Below are 19,818 nucleotides of genomic sequence, written 5' to 3' on the forward strand. Positions count from 1 at the left end.
CATATATTTCTGGCTGCTCACTAGTGTCATTTTTGACTCATGTAGCTTTTTGTTTGCACCTGTATTTTGTTCCAGTATATCATCAGTATTATACTTCTGCTTGTATACTGCACCTTTCTGTAAGCTGCACCCATTTCACTTTTATGCCGGTAATGCACTGATTGCTACCTCATATATTTTGTACATTTTTGTAAGCTGCACCCATTTCACTCTTTATTCCTGGAATGCACCGATTGCTACCTCTTATATTTTGGTTATTTTGGCTACTCACTAGTGTCACTTTTGTTCCATGTAACTTACTGTTTGCATTTGTTTGCACATGTGTATCACTATCGTTCACCCTCTCATATCCACCTATACCGCCATCCCAACATGGATCCCATCGGCAAGCACACATATAAAATCAACTACCCTTCCTCACTCACAAAAAAAGCCGCTAAACGCTTTAAACACAACTTCCTGAGGTCCCACCCTGAAACCCCCTTTGCCGACACCTACTTCTCACCGGTCAATGGATCCCTGAACATCGTTATAATCTTCCACACTACACGCAGAGCTCAATGGAGAAAAGCGTTTCTCACCCTAGTCACCGTCTCCACCACCAGGAAATCCGCTCATGGCCTGACTCTCTCCATTACACCATCCCAACTCTTCCCAGGCAGAACCACCAATTACTATCTACAATAACGGGATTGTCCTAATTCAATCCACAGACAGGAACCTGGAATTACTAGACAACCTGTTCCCCACTTTCAAAGAGCACCTCTCCAATCCTCGGACCTCCACACATATCTCCTCCAGTACTATCACCCCTGACTTCCCAGCCCCCACCCACAACCCTTCTAACCCAGCTCAGCACCAGAACGACACGCATCTCACCACTACCCCCAGCACCCTTGTCAATCACCCACCTGCCGTAACCACCCCACACTCCTTAATCACAGACACAAATCTCTCCCCTTCATACAACAGCCGCTCCCCTACCACCAACCCTTGGACCCCCATTCATACCTCTCCCATTCCTCTCTCCCCTGACATCACAGCTCCCACCCACAACCCCTCTATCCTAGTTCAGCACCAGAACGACACGCATAACGACAAATCCCACCCTTTATCCCCCCCATTCTCAGTCCCCACTACCACCCCCTAACTAACCACGCAGAGCACACCACATCCATTAATTGAACTCCCCCTCCCCGCAACAGGACCATCTCCAATCCCATTTCCCCCCCAACTCTCAGCCCCCACTACCCTACATGCTCCCCCATCACCACTAACATACACTCAACCTCCACCCGGCTCCCTCCGCCTGCCACCAATGCCCTCATCAACACCACTAACATCCTCCCTACCTCATCCACACCCATCCCTCCCAACCCCTCTCTCCTCTCTAACACCAACCCGTACACCGACGCCACGGAGCCCTGCACGAACATCAACCCACCCTCGCACCCGCACGCTAATTCTCAGGTCAGTCACTCACCGATGATTTCCATCCCCAACTCCAACACTTATCCCACGCAGGACAAGATTATGTTCACCCTCATCCAGCTCAAAGAAGACATGCACACCATCAAAGAACTACTCCTCACACACCCCAGACACCTCACTCACCACCACCCCCCTCCCAACTTGCCCCCCACCCTTCCGGATGACTCTCCCACTCTACAACCCCCACACTGGACCGCAATCCCGGTCCACAATCGCAACAACCGCCCCCGTCGCCCTTGCAACCCTCTTTCGGACCTCGACACACTCACCCTCCTCCGCTCATACGACCCAGCTCCCCTATACCACACAACCGCCACTCACCTCTCCATTCCCACGATACACTCAAATCCCCGTTCATACGACCCAGCTCCCCTATACCACACAACCGCCACACACCTCTCCATTCCCACCATACACTCAAATCCCCGTAGAACCCCCACACTAAACAGAATCTCCGTCCCTAATAACCTTAGAAAAGTCCCTCTCACTCTAGAAACCTCTACATCCCCTGACACACCCCGTCTCAAATGCACTCTCCTCAACTGCAGATCGGCCTCTAGACACTCCTCAGCCATCGCTGATCTCGTCCTAACATTGGACCTTGACCTAATCATCATGACTGAAACCTGGCTAACCGAATCTTCTACACCTATAATGGACATTCTGGTTCCCCCAAACTACCACATCATCAGACTTGACAGGTCTGGCAAGAAAGGTGGTGGAATCGCATGCATGTACAGGAACAACCTCTCTGTGCTGAAAGTCACCGCACCTGCCCTACCCTCCCCAACTTCCTGTGAATACATCTGCCTCGATATCATCAGTGAGGGCAAACCGATATGCTCTCTTCACGGCATCTAACACCCACCCAGGGACAACCTCACCTTCGCCCAACAAATCATGGATATGATCTCTACCAATTCCGGACGACAGCTCACCCAAATATACCTTGGTGACTTCAACCTCCACTGGAACAATCACAATGATGCGTTGGTAAATAGTCTTAAAAATGTCCTCCACGCCCTTGACCTCACACAATTATGCAACAGCCCGACCCACGAGAAAGGCTCTATCCTCGACCTTATCATCTCCAAAGAGGACGCTATCCAACTTGAGTCTATTCAACCTTGTGACTGGTCAGATCATCATATTGTCACTTTCTTCATCAATGAAAAAATCAAATTCAACACGGTTCAATCCTCCAAGCCTAAGGTCTGGAAATAAGACCTGAAAAAAGTGAACCCGGAATCCCTACCCCCGAACAGCGGTGACCTCCTACCGGCGCTACGAACGTCAAATCCTTGACGGACCACTATCTAAACGCCATGACCTCAATAATGTGAAGACTTCGCTGCTTTCTTTATCCAAAAAACTGATAACATAAAGAGTGATCTCCTCATTGACGGAAGCCTTTACTCCAAACCTCACTGCAAAGCACCCACTGAATCAAAAAACAATGCTACATGGTCATCTTTTGACGCCTAATCTGTAGAAGAAATTGGCAAATTGCTCAGCACCTTGAAACCATCCAATCACCTCACGGACCTGCTAACGCTGTCAAAGACTTCACCCCGTTGCTCCTTCCACTCTGGACTAAAATTATCAACAGCTCACTTCAACAGGGAACCATCCCTGACTCCCTCAAAGTTGGACAAGTCACACCTTTACTAAAGAAACCTACAGCCGACCCATCTGACCTGAACAACTACCGTCTCATTACCAATATTCCCACTCTAGCCAAACTCTTGGAAAATTGCGCACGACTACAATTGACTAAACACATTGATCAGTTTGATCTTCTCAACCCTCATCAATCAGGCTTCCGAGCAGGACACTGTACAGAAACTGCTATGACTCACATAATTGACGACGCCCTTCACATCCTAGATCAAAATGATACCTTCCTCCTCATCCTTCTTGATCTCTCCTCAGCATTCGACACAGTTAAACATGAGAATTTACTCGAACTTTTAAACACAAGAATGGGTCTATCTGGGACTGTTCTCAAGTGGTTCACTTCCTTTCTACACAACAGGACGCAGAAATTCAAGAACAACAACCTGATGTCCTCGCCAATACCTGTATCGTTAGGCGTCCCCCAAGGATCCTCCCTATCCCCAACGTTGTTCAACCTAGTTATGGAACCTCTCACCACCTTGCTACAAGCATCCAAAGTACTCTTTCACATGTACGCCGATGACACCCAACTATATCTCAAATTACAATCCCCCAAAGACATTGTACTCCTGAACTCAACGATCAGAAGCACCCAATCCTGGCTTGCAGATAATCATCTCAAACTCAATGCTCTGAAAACAGAGTTCCTTCTGATCTCACCTCCCGCGAAGATCTCTACCACCCTTATTTGGCTTAAACACCTAACTGCACTCAATGTCCAACCCACCATCGTGGACTCAGCAAAATCTTTAGGCATAACACTCAACACCAATCTCAATATGCAGCAACATATCAGCAAGGCAACTAAAGGAGCGAACTACCAAATCAATACCCTGAGGAAACTTAAACCCTTTCTCCCAGCCAAAGACTTCCAAACTGCAGTACAAGCACCAGTCATCCCTCGAATAGAATACGGCAGCATCGCCCTCTGCGGGCTCCCTCTAACTACTACTGCACCCCTAAGAGCTTCTCTAAACGCTGCAGCGAGACTCATCACTGGGTCAAAAAAACACTCGCATATCTCCCCTGACTTGAAATCTCTGAACTGGCTGCCTTTTGAAGCCAGAATACATCTGAAAATCGCCTGCATGACACACAAGGCTGTACACCTGAGCTCACCTGGATACCTCACCCAGAAGCTGACAATCTCTGGCGGTTCTAGAAACACTAGAGGCACAAACAATCTTCTGCTAAAACCTCGAAGATTCCGGAAGGAAAAAAAACTTATAAACGCTCCTTCTCAGGAATGGCACCCAGGATCTGGAACTCACTCCCTCCTGAAACCAGACTCATCCCCTCCATCGCACTTTTAAAGAAAGAAGTAAAAGCTATCCTCATAGCTAAATACACTTGATCTATTAACGTGGATTCTTAAAGTCACCGATCTGTATTATCTGTTCGTTCCCTTCGATGATTCGTATTATTGACTTACCTGACTGTCTATGCTCACACCTATTTGTACTATGTGCATTATTGATGTACCTGTTTTACTATGCTCCCTCATGTACCTACCCTACCCCACTTATTACCTACAACTACGCTATACCTAATGTCTGTTATTCACTCTACTGTTTGTATGCCCCGCTTTGTAAAGCGCTCTGATATCTGCAAAGATCTTGTTCGTGCTATATAAAACTTTCAAAATAAAAAAAATAAAATAAAAAAATAAAATAAAGTGCATCGTAGTCCACGTACACAAAGTGCCTGAAGCGGGCAATCTGCAGCCACAGATATTACTCATCCATTACTGAGCAAAGGAGGGAATAAACTTTGTTGGCTGCAGTGCTGCATCCAGTCTCTATCTGAATCTGAACACCCGTACCTAAGATACTTGCAAATGACTAGAGAAATCCTTCACGTCTCTGCAAAATGTCCATGTGGAACCAGGACACCCACATTTGTACTAAGGGCAAGGTCTAGTACATAATTTAACTCACCAGGTTCCGGGTGCCATTTCTTTCTGTGGCGACAGATAATGCTCCAGAGATGATATACTATAAAGAAGAGACAATAATTTTCATTACATTGCAACAAAGCATTTATAAGAAATAGGAACCAATACCAACTGCTCTACAACTAGTTTTTACTTATTTGTACTCTGGTTAGGAGTTGCAGCATAAGAGCCCAAAATAAGAGCCTCTCAGAATGATGAACCAGGTCTTCAAAAAAGTGACATGTTTGTATGCTCTGACTGAATTCACTGCGATCACTAATAATACAGTATTATTATAGTAAAGTAAAATATGAAAAATATTTATTTCTTCACCCCCCTTCTATATAATAACTAACATGAACATGTGGTATTTCAGCTCCATGACACCAATCATACATGTTATTTTATATGTTATGTTATATATTAAAAAGCAGTATAATAAATTCTCAATTTATCTAGCAGAAAACTAACTCATTGACTGTAATAAAATACCTTTAAAAATAAATCCTTAGATGTGATTATTTCTCTGTTACCATAGGCTTGGTAGGTTGCCATTTGGAGAAATAGCAGCCCAGAGAGCCCAGTCATAAGTAAGTGGAAATCCTTAAGTTTCATAGTTCCAGTGTTTTCAAACACAGAGTCTGGAATTCAATATGCTTAGTCCTTCCATATGGGATTTGGCCACTACCCAGAATTATGTACTAGCATGTCCACATTCATGAATGAGGTTCATCCCCTCTCAGGTTCCTGTCTCACCGTACGCAAGAACATACCCAGTGTACAGTGAATGTGAGAAACTTGGTTACTGGTTGACTTGGGTGCGAGCACTGGTGAAGCAGCAACCACAATCCTTGTCAGGGTGAGGCACAAGCAACCCACTAATGAACCTGAGCTCAACTTCCTGGCAGATTTGCACAGACCAGACAGGCTTAACTTAGAGGTAAAGTGTTTGTGCATTTCAAACAGTAGAACAGTGAACACACCACACAAAACATTCCGCACCTGGTTAGAAAAATAGAACAAAATGTAATAAATAAAACAAGACCAAAACTTCAAACATCCAATCAGTAAACTGGAGTCATGAATTTTTAAAGAATAAAGTGTAAAATAGTACCTAAAAGGACAAAGCACCAAATACAGTTATCTGGTCGTGCTGGACCGGGTCAAAGTCCGGCCAGGTCTAACAGTGAATGTCATTCTGGTCCTAAGAAATCTGCTTTGAAACAAACAAAACACAATCCTTTTCTAAGTAAATTTTATCTGGTACGCAAGGTGCCTATATTTATCCCTAGGTGAGTTGACCAGTTACCAGTGTTATCAATCCTCAGTGTTATCAATCCTCAGTTTGGGGTAGACACTATCCATGTGACTCCCTCCCTCACCCATGACGCAAGGTATTTCCCACAGACAATGCTGTAAATAAAGTTATAAAACTGCCCAAAGTTAAGTGCCTTTCTTAAAAAAAATCATACTTACAAAGATAGATGTCCAGAATGACACTCCGGTAAAAGTGAAGATTGAATATGTTTGGGGAAGTGCGCAGAGAAAGGCTCCCTAGAAAAATCTGCAGGATACCAATCACCATCTGAATTGCCTACAGCGAAGATTCATGAATTGTATAAGTTATAAGCACGAGAAGGAAAGTAAAAAAGGAAGCAACGATTCAATTCAGCATCTATAGCATTTCTACCAACTCAATGACCTAATTAGCCCAGCCACTACTGACTCTAAACTCCAAAACTATTTGCAATTAATAACTATCTTGACTGTCAATGCTGGCGATATCACATACTTTATTGCTTTATCACACAAAGTACCTTGCTTTTAATATATCTCTTCTTCACAAACACTCTTTCATCTTCTCTTACTGGCAAACATTTGTAAATTATTAACTTCCCTGTATCACTTGATTGGTGCTGCTTTTAAATATTTTCACTGTTTAATGGCTAATGATTTCCTATTTCTTTTCTATCTATTCTGTTTATTATTTTACTTTTACCTGTGTTGGACTTGGCCCTTTTGGCAGGTTCACCCCTAAACTTTTTGCCTTTTCTGTGACCTGATATTGGTCGTTTTTGGCCTCTGCGCACTTTAGCACTGTGGCCCAGTGTAAAGGGCGTGCGCGCTCTGAGTGTGTGTGGTGAGATTGGCCTGCCCTCCTGTGAGAAGTTGGCCCGATATGCAGCGTTCGCTATTCTAGCGACTGCTATGTATCGTTCCAAACGACCCTTATGATGATTGGTTGTAAGTCAACCTAAAGACAAGCTATCCTAGTAGCGTGGATACGAGCAGTCTAAGGCTAAAGACTCGAGAGGGCGTGTTAAGCCAGCTGTTTACCACACATGTACCCCTTGAACACCAAGTGAAAGGACACCACACAAGTGTTATGAAAATAAACAGGATATTTATTAAGATTCACAACAGCCCTGTACTCTTTATGAGGACAGGGTACTAAGCACAAACCAAATCTCTTAGGAAAATACTTCAAGTGCACAATTTAAAACAAGTGTCCGAGGACACGGAAAGTTTAGAGGTCTCGGGCGGACCCGATAAGGCAAGTCGGAAGCGAGGGACTCGGGACCCTAGAGTAAGGAGGCTATGCAGGCACCGAAATGCCGAAGTTACCTAGCCACGAGGGCTGCGGCTGCACAAGTCTTACAGGCGTTGGGGTCTTCGCTGACGAGCCAGGAGCCGGAAGAAAAGGAGTTGCTGGCCGGCGACCAGTGATGAATAGTTCGTAGAGATCCAAGCCTGGATCAGAGATTGATGATACCTGAAAGCAGAGGGGACCAAGTTCGTACTACTAGCGCCAGTAGTCAGAGGGTACCAGGAAGGCACCGGTTGGCCGTCACCTCGACCAGGTGAGTGGGCGACGCTAGGCTCTGCAGTCTCACGGACCAGGAGGCGTTGTCGGCGACCACGGTGGAGGTGCGAGCTGTCCCACGAAGGATGATGCTGTCGGCGTCGCTGGGCCCAGGATGGGGCAACAAGCCTTGGCAGATCTCAGGGCCACGTGGTGGGCCTTAAGATGGCGTCTTGAGTGGACCAGGAGGGTCCGGGGTGCTTCTCGCAAAGATGGAAGCAAGGGCCAGTCTGGAGCAACCAGACCAGCAGTGTTGATTTCCGGATGTCGTCACAGAAGGGCACAAGCCAGCGGCTAGTGACCAGACAACGTGCTGAGCAGCGAGCAGAAGGGCCCCACGCAGATCGTGGAGATGCTGGGAGACTGCACTTCGGTGCTGGAGCGGCTCAGGGTCGGGGCTTCTCGGACCCCAGAGCACTCACCAGAGAATTGCTTCGATGGTCGTGCTGGTTAAGAGCGTGCAGGTTCTGATGATGGCCGGTCCCTCGAGGTCTCGTCGCACCCACCGATCACAGCTGAGCTGATGACGTGGGTAGAGGTCAGAGGTGCCAGGGAAGCCGGTTCTCGTCGAGCTGGTCCGTCGGATCCTTGAGGAAGGACTTGCAGCAAACCGCAGAGTTCTTAGATGGTGCCCGCTGATGCAGGGTGACTACTCCTTAGTCACAAGGGAGAAATCTTGAGAAGAGTCTCGAATGTCCTTTCGTAGAAAGTAGTTCTTGATTCAAAGATGATCTAATTTGGAAGGGTCCCCGCTCCGGCCTTTATTCTAAAGAAAGGGGTGGGTACATGACTAGGTCCTGCCCTAAGGGTGGGACCAGGAAGGGGGGTAGTTACACCCCTCTCCCCTGCCGGACTTTCCCCAGGCCAGGGCTGGTGCCCCTGGAACTGGTTCTAACCGGCAGATGCGTAGTGAGCACCGGGGTGCCACTCCGCAGTCACCTTCTCGCAAAAGCCCTACCTACCCAGAATACACAAACCCTGTCTGGGACGGTGCGAACACCGCCCTCGACAGGAACCCTTTGTCCAAGCTCTCCTCGCTGGAAGGACTCCCAGCAGCAGGAGGTCAGACTCGTGTCTGTGGTGGCAGCATCCATTTTGTGGAGCTGAGGCTTCAGTTAACTTTAACCGGGGTTCACAGTTACGTACATGTCGTGTCCCTCTAGAAGGGCGGAATGCCAACCTCGTCGCCAGAATTGGTGAGAGGGCAGCATCCCGATTCGTATGACACCTTACTCGACATGCCTTGATAACGCGATACCGAAGTTACCGATATGGTACGCGTTATCATGGAACAGCCATTGGGTCTGGATTCCGCAAGCTGCAACCGGGCTCGGCTCGGGCCAGAACTCAGTTCACACGAGCCCACGCACTCTGCCTTCAGGATTGTCACGGCCTGCCATAGGAGTGACTGATAGGAACTCGGGTGTCCATTGTACGGTTAGATATAGGGCTACTATATCTCAAGCAAAGGGTGATTACACGACTTCGCCCCAGCTGTCATGCAGCCAGTTGTGTCAAATATAGGAGGCCAGCCAGGGGTGGCATAATACATGCTGCAGCCCCTGGCGGCCCTGGGTACACCTATGCCCTGAGTTACAGGGTCTGATAAGGTGGCCCAGTACCAATTGGTAAATGCACCTAGGGTACATGGAATCCATTTTAAAGAGAGAGCAGTAGGCCTGGGGTCCTGATTGGCAGGATCCCAGGTCGACTATGTCCAAAACCAGCTAAAACACAGGGCAAAAAGTTGGGGGCAACCATAGTCAGGATGTACCTTCCTACACCTCCCATATAGGAATACATGGGGGATATGTGTGTCCATGGTAATTCCGATATGAGAGGAGTGCAGGGGCGAGTTTAGCATGTATGAACTCATGAGGATAAATACTGTGCAATGGTGTGCGCAGATTTGTGGTGACTGGTGGAGAAATGCCACATTTAGAAGGTGGCATTTCTGTGTACTGTGTGTCTGCCTGCCAGATGTGAATTGCATGTCTGGCTTGTGATTGACAGGAGCTGAGAGGTGTGGGTGGCTCCAGGTGCCAGGGGGAGTCAGCCCAGTTGTGAATAGAGAGACCTGCATGCAAATGGGAGGGAGGAGTTGCACTTGGGTCCTGAATGGGACTGTGCCTTCCCTCCACAATGCCGGCTCCGCCCCCTGTGGTGCGTCTGATCCCTGAGCCTACACCTGACAAAGGAGAATGGAGCTGGGCAAAACAAAGTGCTCCAAAGCCCCTCTAAACCAGTCCTAACTGGTATTCCCAAGCCCTGTGCGGTGACACAAAGGGACTTTCTAATATAAATATAGGGGCTGTGACCCCAGGAAAATGTTCTCTGTTGTGCTATTCCTGACTTGAGGCAGGCCTGCTGCTGGGCTCCAGGAGGAACCGTCACTAGGGACTGCCTCCCTGCTGGAGGGCTCTGTGAGCTGGCCTGCCTGGGCCCAGCCTTTGCCCCCTTTCACCTGAAGGGCTTTCCCTGGACTGTCGGAAGTTATCTCTGGGCGCGCTTTCCCTATATTGGGGAGAGGGCCGGAGACCTTGCCCTAGCGCTTAGAGAGTGCTTCTATTTTTCATTTGCAGCTCTGGGCTGCTGCCTGGGGATAACCCTGCATTATGCATCTGGAAATAGTGGGTACCCACCCCGCTTGTGTGGTTATTTGATGGAGCAGGAGCCTTACCCACATTTCTGCCACCGATTTTTGCTTTATTGCCGAGCAGGTGTCCTCCCCGCATTGCTGCTCCTTTTGCAGGTGCCCACCCTGCTCTGGTGTGCATATACAAGCGGGAGCCCACCCCGCATTGCCACCTCCTGGAGAAGCTGCCCAGATCTGAAGAAAGCGGGTGCCCACCCCCATCTTTGCCTTTATTTTGAGGCAGGTGCCCACCCTACACTGTGGCACCTAAGAGGGGTCACCCCCGCAGCCCAGCCCGAGAAGAGGCTGCCGGCCCGACCAGGAAGCCAGGCAGCCTTGCCTGACTCTGGGCGGGGCCACAAGAGAAAGTGACCCTGGCTGCCAATCGCAGCGCGACTGGACCAGAAGAGGCAGCGCCTGTGGCAGAGTGAGGCGAGGCAGGGCTCCCGTGAGCTGGAGGGAGCCTGCATGCTACCCAGGAGAAGAGCGCGGAGACGGCGGCCCGTGTTTCGCCAGACCAGAGGAGTCTGCCAAGAGTTCCGGTGCGTGGAGCTCCTAAAAGGCCTGGTGATGCCCGTGCTTGGAGCTACCAGAGGGAGTCCTGAGGAGACCGGAGGGCAGCCAGAAGAGACTCGCGTGTTGTGAAGTCGGCTGGAGCCCAGAGGAGACAGAGCCTGCACAGCCACAGAAAAGCCCGGTAAGTGATGCTCAAGTGTACGGTGGTTGGGGGGTGTGTTGGGGCACATTGCCGGTGCCCAACCCCTGTGATCCTGCCTGGGGGGCAATGGGGGCCCATGCTTATTTTCCAGCTAACAGTGGGCAGCTGCCACGTTTTTCCTACTTTTACTCAGAGTCCCAAAGGGGGCTTCAAAACTGCCATGGTTTGCTGATTCTTACAGGGGCACTGCAGTTGCAGGCCCCTGCAAGGTTGGGCATTTGCTAATCAGAGTCCCAGAGAGTGGCTCAGGGGGAACCTCGGTGTCTGTGCACATTTTTCACAGATGCCCATCAATTAGTGGGCAGCTGCCACGTTTAGGCCAGCACTTTGCGTACTTTTGCTTTGGCTGCCTTGGCAGCTTAGGCCCTGACATTGTTGGACATAGGGTGTTGAAGCCCCGTTGAAGCCCCTGAAAGAGGCCAGTTGACCTGGGGCCAGTTCCAGGTGTGGTGCCCCCGCTTGGGGCTCCCTGTGCCTATACTGGTGATACCTATGCCTAATGTGATTTATTGTTTATGAGGTTGGCGCATCATGTGTTTTACGCCTAATGTGATGATTATTGCATAGTGTGATTTACGTTGCAGGTTCTAGGTCTCAGTTCAGTATTCCACCAGTAGTTACTGGTTGGGCTATACATTTACTATTTGTGCTACAATTACTGATTGTGTTCTACGTTTATGATAAATCTAACTTGTACTATTATTACTAAGTGATGATTCTGACAGTGGTCCATGTGGCCCTGTCAAGTGCAAATAATCCAAAGTAAATACTGCCTAGTGCCAGTTGGCCCAGTGTACATTGTGTGATTACTATTCTAATGTGTTGCATATAATACAAAGGCTATTTTTATATATAATCTTGTGTGGAGTTCCTTTTGTGGTGCGCCTAGTGTGCTGCTGCTGTGTGTATGTGTTGCGCAAACGCTTTACACATTGCCTCCGGGATAAGCCTGACTGCTCGTGCCAAGCTACCAAGGGAGTGAGCAGGGGTTATTTTTGGCGTGTAACTCCCTTGCCCTAACTAGAGTGGTGGTCTCTGTCTGGCTTTGGCGCAAGCCTTAGCCACCCAGAGATCTCATTTCTAACAATCTGCTTTCATCAATGTCGCATTCATAAAATACATTAACAATCAGGAGAGTTTTAGCGCTTGCTGCCCCAAAATCCAAATGTCTTGGGATCTACTTGGCATTTTACCCCATTTAATATTGGCAGATTTGGCCTACTGATATTTATTGAGGAATGTAGTTTAAATGACAACACTCATAATTTCAGTATGTGCAGTAACAGGAGTGACGCATACAAGCCCGGACTGGCCGTTGCGGGCACCGGGCAATCCCCCGGTGCGCCGCAAGGGTGGGGGCCGGTTTTGAGCCCCTGGGGGCCGATTTTGTTACAGGGCCCTTTTTGCAGCATAGCTGCAAAATCGGCCCTGCAACAAAATCGGCCGAAAACCGGCCCTAGCAAAGCGCTCAGCGGCACCTCCAAACCCGCAGAGTGGGGATGGGGGGCCGGCCGAGCACTTTGCCAGGGCCGGTTTTGGGTCCCAGTCCGGCCCTGGACGCATACCTCAGAACATAATACACCAGTCGTAAATAGGATCTTAATCAGTTGTCTATAGAGATGGTTAGACTGGCTGAGAAATGTGACTATCAGATTAACTTTTTAGTGCCAGAAATTTCAGTAGGCTTGAACTGCTAATAAGTGTTGGATTGTCTACTAAAGATAAGGATGGGTGACTAATTGTAGAAAATAACCCTTGCGTTCACTTCCTTAGGACACCACATACTAGCTTAGTACAACTGTTTGGAACCTCTACAATGGTTACCTTGGTATGCGCCAACCCTTGTTGCTCCACTTTTTGAGTGACTTTGGCCTTTTTATTTCTACACATCAACTATATGAGTCAGTCAGTCAAAATACTTTATTCGATTTCATTAAAATCATAAAAAGATATAAAAACATTTATGTACATATAAAACATATATTACACTAACATTATAATCAGTACATTGGGTTATAATCAATACATTGGGTCTAAAGTTAAGCTACGTGGAGTGTGCAATTAATAAAAACTTCTTACAATACACTCAGTGATGCTTTACGTGATCTAATTCTAGACGCCGCCACTAGATAATTTGTCAACTATATCATTTCCTTTAAGGAAAGTTTCCATGTAAGAATAACAAGACCATCTAGACTATAGAGACATCACTTCACTCATCTACTGACTTCTTTCTACTGATGTTTTCTTCTGGCCTTCCTACCCTCATTCTTTCAATGCTCACCTTCTATCAGCATCTATTCTTGGTCCTTTAAGCTAGCAGTTTAACCTCGATGCAATACACCAAGGAGCATATTTATGAGAGAAGTGGCGGAGCATGGCTTTAGCCTCCTTGGTTTAACGCCGCGCTCCAGCACATCTGAAACACATGGCTGCACAGCATTCATAGGACTAAGGTGCAGCCTTGAGTTTACCCCTGCGGTGGCACTAATTTAGTTGCCTAGCGCCAACGCAGCCACCCTTGCACCATAGTGCAAGGGTGTCTGCGCTGCAGGGCAATGACTGTTTATGTGCAGGAAGGTGTTCCCTCACATAAACGAACAGTAACGGCGCTTTGTAACTTCTATGTGTGCCGCTTAATGCAGCACACATATAAGCTGCAAAACGTCATTTGTTTTCAATGATTGTTTATGTGCAGGAAGGGACACCGTCCTCACATAAACAATCAATGGCGTTTTGCCTTTTCCATGTGTGCTGCACCACACAACACACATGGAAACAGCAAAAACTAGGAGAAATAAAACATTCCTTCTCGTTTTGCCTGTTTAAGACCAGGTTTTCCCTGGTCTTAATGTTGCCGCTGCCTCCTATTAAAGCCACCCTTGTAAATAGTGGGCAGCGTCAAAATCAACACCTACCGCAACACCCATTGCCCTCCCTTTCATGCTAAGTGTAGCGTGAAAGGGTGCCTTGTTTACAAGGCAGCATATAGCCACGTTAACTGGCTTATTGCTGCCTCGTAAATAGGACGAGCCCCATATCGCCACCACAACGTCTGAAAAAGTGGGATAGTGGTGGCGTTAGGGGCTTGCAAATATGCCCCTCAGTTTCACCTTTTTACTTAACTTACATTCAAACCTCCTTTGCTCCATTGTACAGCAACCTATAGGCTTTACATTCACCACCTTGTTCCACCAACATCCTTCCCTGAGTTATGGCTAAACATTTCTCCAGAAAGGGAGGAGAACATACAGGATTGGGCCTGACATTTCCAGGTCCAGATGTTTTACAAATTCTGAGATAAAAAACGTGTAAATCTTCGATGTGGGTGCAAGGATAGGACCAAGAATCTGAGGTTCCAGCCATGCAGTATCCCCGTACCTAAATTGGGGGATTTGTAATGAGGGTCTTACCGTGTAAATCACATCAACATTTGTCCCTGGTTTCTATTAATAAAATGTCCTTCTATCCTTCTCTATCCCCTCCCTGATGAGTTACGGATTTGAATGATATTTTGTGTGAAATGCTAGATGTCGGTCTGGGCTAAAATCATACAGAGCAATTTTCATATATGTGTCATTAAATAATTTTAGAACTGGACATGGTAGATGAAGACAATAATATTTCAAGATCCCCAGTACTTACTCCAAGTGTCTTTGGCTCTCCTTCAATGAACTTCTTTAGAAAGTAAGGCCCCTGAGTAGGACTCACCCCCTGCTGAGCAGGGTTGAAGTTAGCATTGGGGATATATTGGGTCACCACATACATGCCATTCCCAGGTGGCGCCGCCTTCACGAATAAGTAGCTGTCAACAAAAGGTTAAGATATGGTGAAATGTTAATATGCAAAATACACATAAACATGCCATTTCCCCAATCACAAGAGGTTCATATATTTCCTTTACCCTTTTAGGATCATACTACAGACAATTTGGCAACAAGATTACCCTATATTGCATTTTGTTTTCTTTTTTTGTGTGTTGGCTAGAAGCCCAGTAAGTAGGTCCTGCAAAGTTTAAAGTACTATTACACCCCTTCAAAGCACTGTACAGGGCCCCTGGAGTCTCCAGTTATTGAACTATCAGCTGTGTCAAGAAAGAAGCTGTCTTAGAGAAGGACTGGAGAGAACCCATGGATTCTGGTGTCCGAACTGAAGGATGGTAGTCTTCAGACTCATGGATCATGTGATTGTGAGTGGGCCATTAGTTGCCAGGCACTATACTGTCTCCAGTTTGTCAATGTAGATGCTACTAGGGTGCTGAACCATACCACCACCTTCTAACCAGCAGATTGTTTAACCTGTATGCCACACACAGATGTTACCTGGATTGCCTCCTAGAAACCGTGAGGCCCTGGTGCACAATAAAACCATAACTAACATCTTTAAGTGTTTCTTTGATTCTTTCTTGCATCTATTACTCACTGAAGCTTTGAAACTAATCATTGACTCATACTGGTAAATAAAGAGCACATTAGGATCTCACTCAGAGGCATTGTCATTTCTCATTGTTTGAGAGACCTCAGCGTTCCTACTCACGTCTCCTGTGGCCAACAGCCCAGTGGCGTAACAAAACTTCAGGGGGCCCCCCTGCAAAGCACAAAGAGGGGGCCCCCCATCGTCCTGGCCCACCACCTACCAGTACCACCGTCCATCAATTAGTAAACACTAATCTGCATTTCACATGGGAGTCACGGAGGACCATGAGAATGGGGGCTTTTTTATGGAGTCTCTATGGCCGTACAAATGGGCTATGCCCCCCACCCGACAGAATGTGCATGACATGTAAAATGTCACCCTCTTACAAACAGATGTTAAAAAAATTAAAATAAATCTTGCTCCTTAAACACATGGAGTGGCTTGTGTGTGAGTGCACGTTAAAATAAGTGCACAAAGGTTTGTTTACACAATCCTCTCGGCAGACGTGATCATAATGAGTGATTATGGGTGTCTGGGCGTGCAGGTTATATGGCGAACATACAGGATCCTCATCAGCTAATTCGGACGTAATCATCGCTTCTCATGTTTAAATCGCTCTATCTGCGCTCCTAATCCTAGCGCGAACGTTACAGAGTAACTGTGTTATCTTGGGATTGTTTCACTTAGGGTGCCCCACACGTGTTGTTTTACAAGGTTATCCAGCTTGCACGCTCCCATGGTGCATCTGTAGGACCGCTGAAGGGTTATGTTTGGTGGGGGGGGGGAACTCTACACAGTGTAGGTGCAGGTGCCCACACGCCGTATGAGGCACCTGATGCAACAGGTGCCAGCCCTCTTTCTCCATTGGTCTGTTCAACCACCATTCACATTTTGTTTCCACCCACCAGCATGAGTGCCCACTTCAATCAATCAATCATTTGTAGAGCGCACTACTCACCCATGAGGGTTTCAAGGCGCTGAGGGGGTGGGGGGAGCTGCTACTGTTTGAACAACCAGGTCTTGAAAAGTCTCCTGTAGGTCATCAGGTCCTTGGTCTGTCGCAGGTGGATGGGGGGGGTTGTTCCATGTCTTAGCGGCGAGGTGGGAGAAGTATCGGCCACTGGTGGTTGTTCGGTGGATGCGTGGAATGGTGGCGAGGACGAGGTCAGAGGAGTGAAGCTGGCGGTTCGGGGTGTAGACTGAGTCGTTTGTTGAGGTATGTTAGGACGGCGTCATAGAGCACTTTGTGAGCGTGGGTGAGGAGCTTTAAGTTGATTCTCTGTTGATGGGGAGCCAGTGCAGGTCCATCAGGTGAGCAGTGATGTGGCTGTGGATGTCGATGATGAGGCATGCGGAGGCGTTCTGTATGCATTGAAATCTCTTCTGGAGTTTGGCCATGGTTCCCACTTAGAGGGAGAAGCCTGCTGGTGACGAGGGCCTGGGTGACTGTCCTTCTGGTTCCGATGGCGATCCATCTGTAGATCTTGCAAAGCATGCGGAGGGTGTCGAAGAAGGAGCAGGAGAGGCACCGGTTCTCTTGTATTGTGAGTGTTTTTTTTTCCTGATCAGGTGCACATGGACTTCTGCACCCAGAGTCAGGGCAGATGGGCCAATATGTTACTTTGCAAATGCATTTTGTTTCTATTCTTTGTCTTTTAGAATTTTTAGCCACCATTATGTGCTTCCATGTTGCAGTAATTTAAAGTCAATAGTACATTTTTCTTTGTGCCAACAAAAATCATATTTTCCTGTGATAGGTATTAAAATTAGGAGGGTTTCTATATCTGTTTAATTCCACCTGCCTGCTATGAAGCAGCAGGAATGTTCTATTAAAAATATACATCATATTTAGGCAGCATGTCTCTTTATATTTCTGGCATAGAATTCTTATAAAAACAAAACATATAAAACTAGCGATGATAACAGCTTGTCATGCCAGGGCTATTATCTTTGCCAATGCTTGTTTCAGCATAGCTATGAATGAACTACTGCCACCAATCTCCAACATGCTGTGGCACGTCACACATTAAAATGAGCTCCTACCCCGTCTCTACTGTATAAATACCAAAACATGCATAAAATGTTCATAAATGGACCACAACTGAATGAATACAAAATTATAGGTGAGTAACGCATTCAGTCCAGATTTTTGTTTTGCATTCTGTGACTTGCAGTCTTGTTATGAAGCAGCATTTTAATGTTTAGATATTTCAGATCCAGTAGGAGACAAAAAGTATATACTAATAAAAACTGGGCTACATTTTTTCTCATATAGCATAATACTGAGTGAACAAAATTGTTTAACAAATTCTGAAACGGTACCCATCACGCATTAAAAAAATGTGTAGATTCCGTTTTAAAATGGTACCAACCTGGAATTAATGACAGCGCTGGTAAATGATTTTAACATATGTCATGCCGTGATTTACGCCCAGGTTATCTTCAATAGCTCGCAACTAAGTCTTATTGGACAAGATTTACTTCAGAGGTGCTCTTGCACAAAGGCCTAAAAGGGGGAGGTGCGAGCTTTACACACCTCTGTGCAAAGAGCTTCGGGCAGCTCCAGACATACAGGAGTCGTGGACTTGGGACTAGATGTGCACTGAGAGCGAGCAAGTGTTGAATAGAGAGTGCACCTCGGGTACTGTCAGCTAAGAGGTGCAGAAGGCAGGGCGAAAGGAAGGGGCTGGACAGACTGGGGAAACAGGAGCATAGCTGTAAGTACTGCCGCAGTCAACTACTAACCATCGCACTCCTACACTCGTGGTGCAATTCAACTACTGGGGCCCTTGTGCATAGATGAAATTTGCACTAACTGATCACAGAAATAACACGTTTCCACTCCCCTCTCTCAGTGTAAATGTTAACTCAAGGGCCAGTACTAGGTTGCATAACCAGTACTTTTCCTAACTTGCAACAGTGCATCTGTTTGATCCGATTCCGTACATATCGACGCACAGGTTCAGGGGGTTCTTTGAAAACGTCAAATGCAACTGTGGGTGTCTCACAGAGAGAGCGCCACGACTCCCCTCACTACTCGGGGTCACAGCATCCCATGCACACCTGTTCTCCTCCTTTCACCCTCTCCCGCTCCTAGAATAAAAGACATCAAGGGAAGGTCAGAGGTCAGGGGCCCTTCTGTACAATAAATCACTGTCGAAGCTTAGCTGGCCGCCCGCCGCCCCTCCAAGGTCCACCCACCTACTCCACTGAGGCTCAGCACTACTACCGGACAAGTACTCTTTCGCCCACCCCGCTCCCCTCCATCTCTCACCGACATCCAGGCTCCAGTCCCGCCCTGCCCGACAGTGCTGCTACGATATTTCTTTAACGGTTCCACGGTACCATGACCATCCATCTCCCTTCTGCAATCTGCGCCGCCCTCGGCCCTCTCTATACCACCAATGCCTGCCCTGCCCTGCCCCTGTCGTGAGTGTAATGCGGGCTTCATTACCACGGCGGCCGCACCCTTCTTCAAGTTCTGGCTTCTAAAGTCACGCGCACTTTTACAAGCAATGCGCACGACAAAATGTGCACGGACGCATTAGTCACGAGGCGAGCCCCGCCCCCACGCTAAGAGCGCGGCACCGCGGCGCGCAGATGCATAGACAACAACTGCGCGCCGCCACGCCCACGAGCACAGCACGGACAACGATTTGAAATTATTTATGTTCATGTTGTGAAGATTGACGAAGTCCTGCCTGCTCAGTGCTGGCGCGCCGACTAATTAATTTGAAGGCACGTGCAGGCCGAGGTGGAGGCACGCCACCGTTGCACAACGTGGCAGTTAGCCTGGGTAAAACCCTACCGTACCTGATGCCACCCAGACCAACAAACTTCCACAACCATACACACACATCATAAGTGCACGCACGTGCACTATTCATTCTCTAAGATCTAGTTTCATACACTAACTCATGTACACGCACACACGCATGCAGACGTGCTCCTCATCACCCGGGGGTTGGTTGGTGTTTACACCACTCTTCGTGCTGGCAAAGCTCGGGCTGTTTTTAAGATGCACACTGCACCTAGAAGGATGGCTGAGGCGGGGGCTAGTTCAAAGGCAGATGTTAGCTAAGCTA

General features: G+C 47.6%; 1 long non-coding RNA gene across 1 annotated transcript in view; it reads right to left on the reverse strand.

Annotated features, from left to right (window-relative positions):
- LOC147735025 (uncharacterized) overlaps positions 1 to 6,628 on the reverse strand; it is an 80,306-nt gene extending 73,678 nt beyond the window's left edge. The window contains exons 1-2 of the long non-coding RNA XR_015307613.1: positions 6,578 to 6,628; positions 5,106 to 5,162 (exon numbers count right to left, since the gene is read on the reverse strand). This is a non-coding gene — a long non-coding RNA (uncharacterized LOC147735025). The remainder of the gene's footprint in view (positions 1 to 5,105; positions 5,163 to 6,577) is intronic.
- Between the last annotated feature and the right edge of the window lie 13,190 nt (positions 6,629 to 19,818).

The sequence above is a fragment of the Lissotriton vulgaris genome, chromosome 1_2 (genome assembly GCF_964263255.1).
Source record: "Lissotriton vulgaris chromosome 1_2, aLisVul1.2, whole genome shotgun sequence".
NCBI lineage: Eukaryota > Metazoa > Chordata > Amphibia > Caudata > Salamandridae > Lissotriton > Lissotriton vulgaris.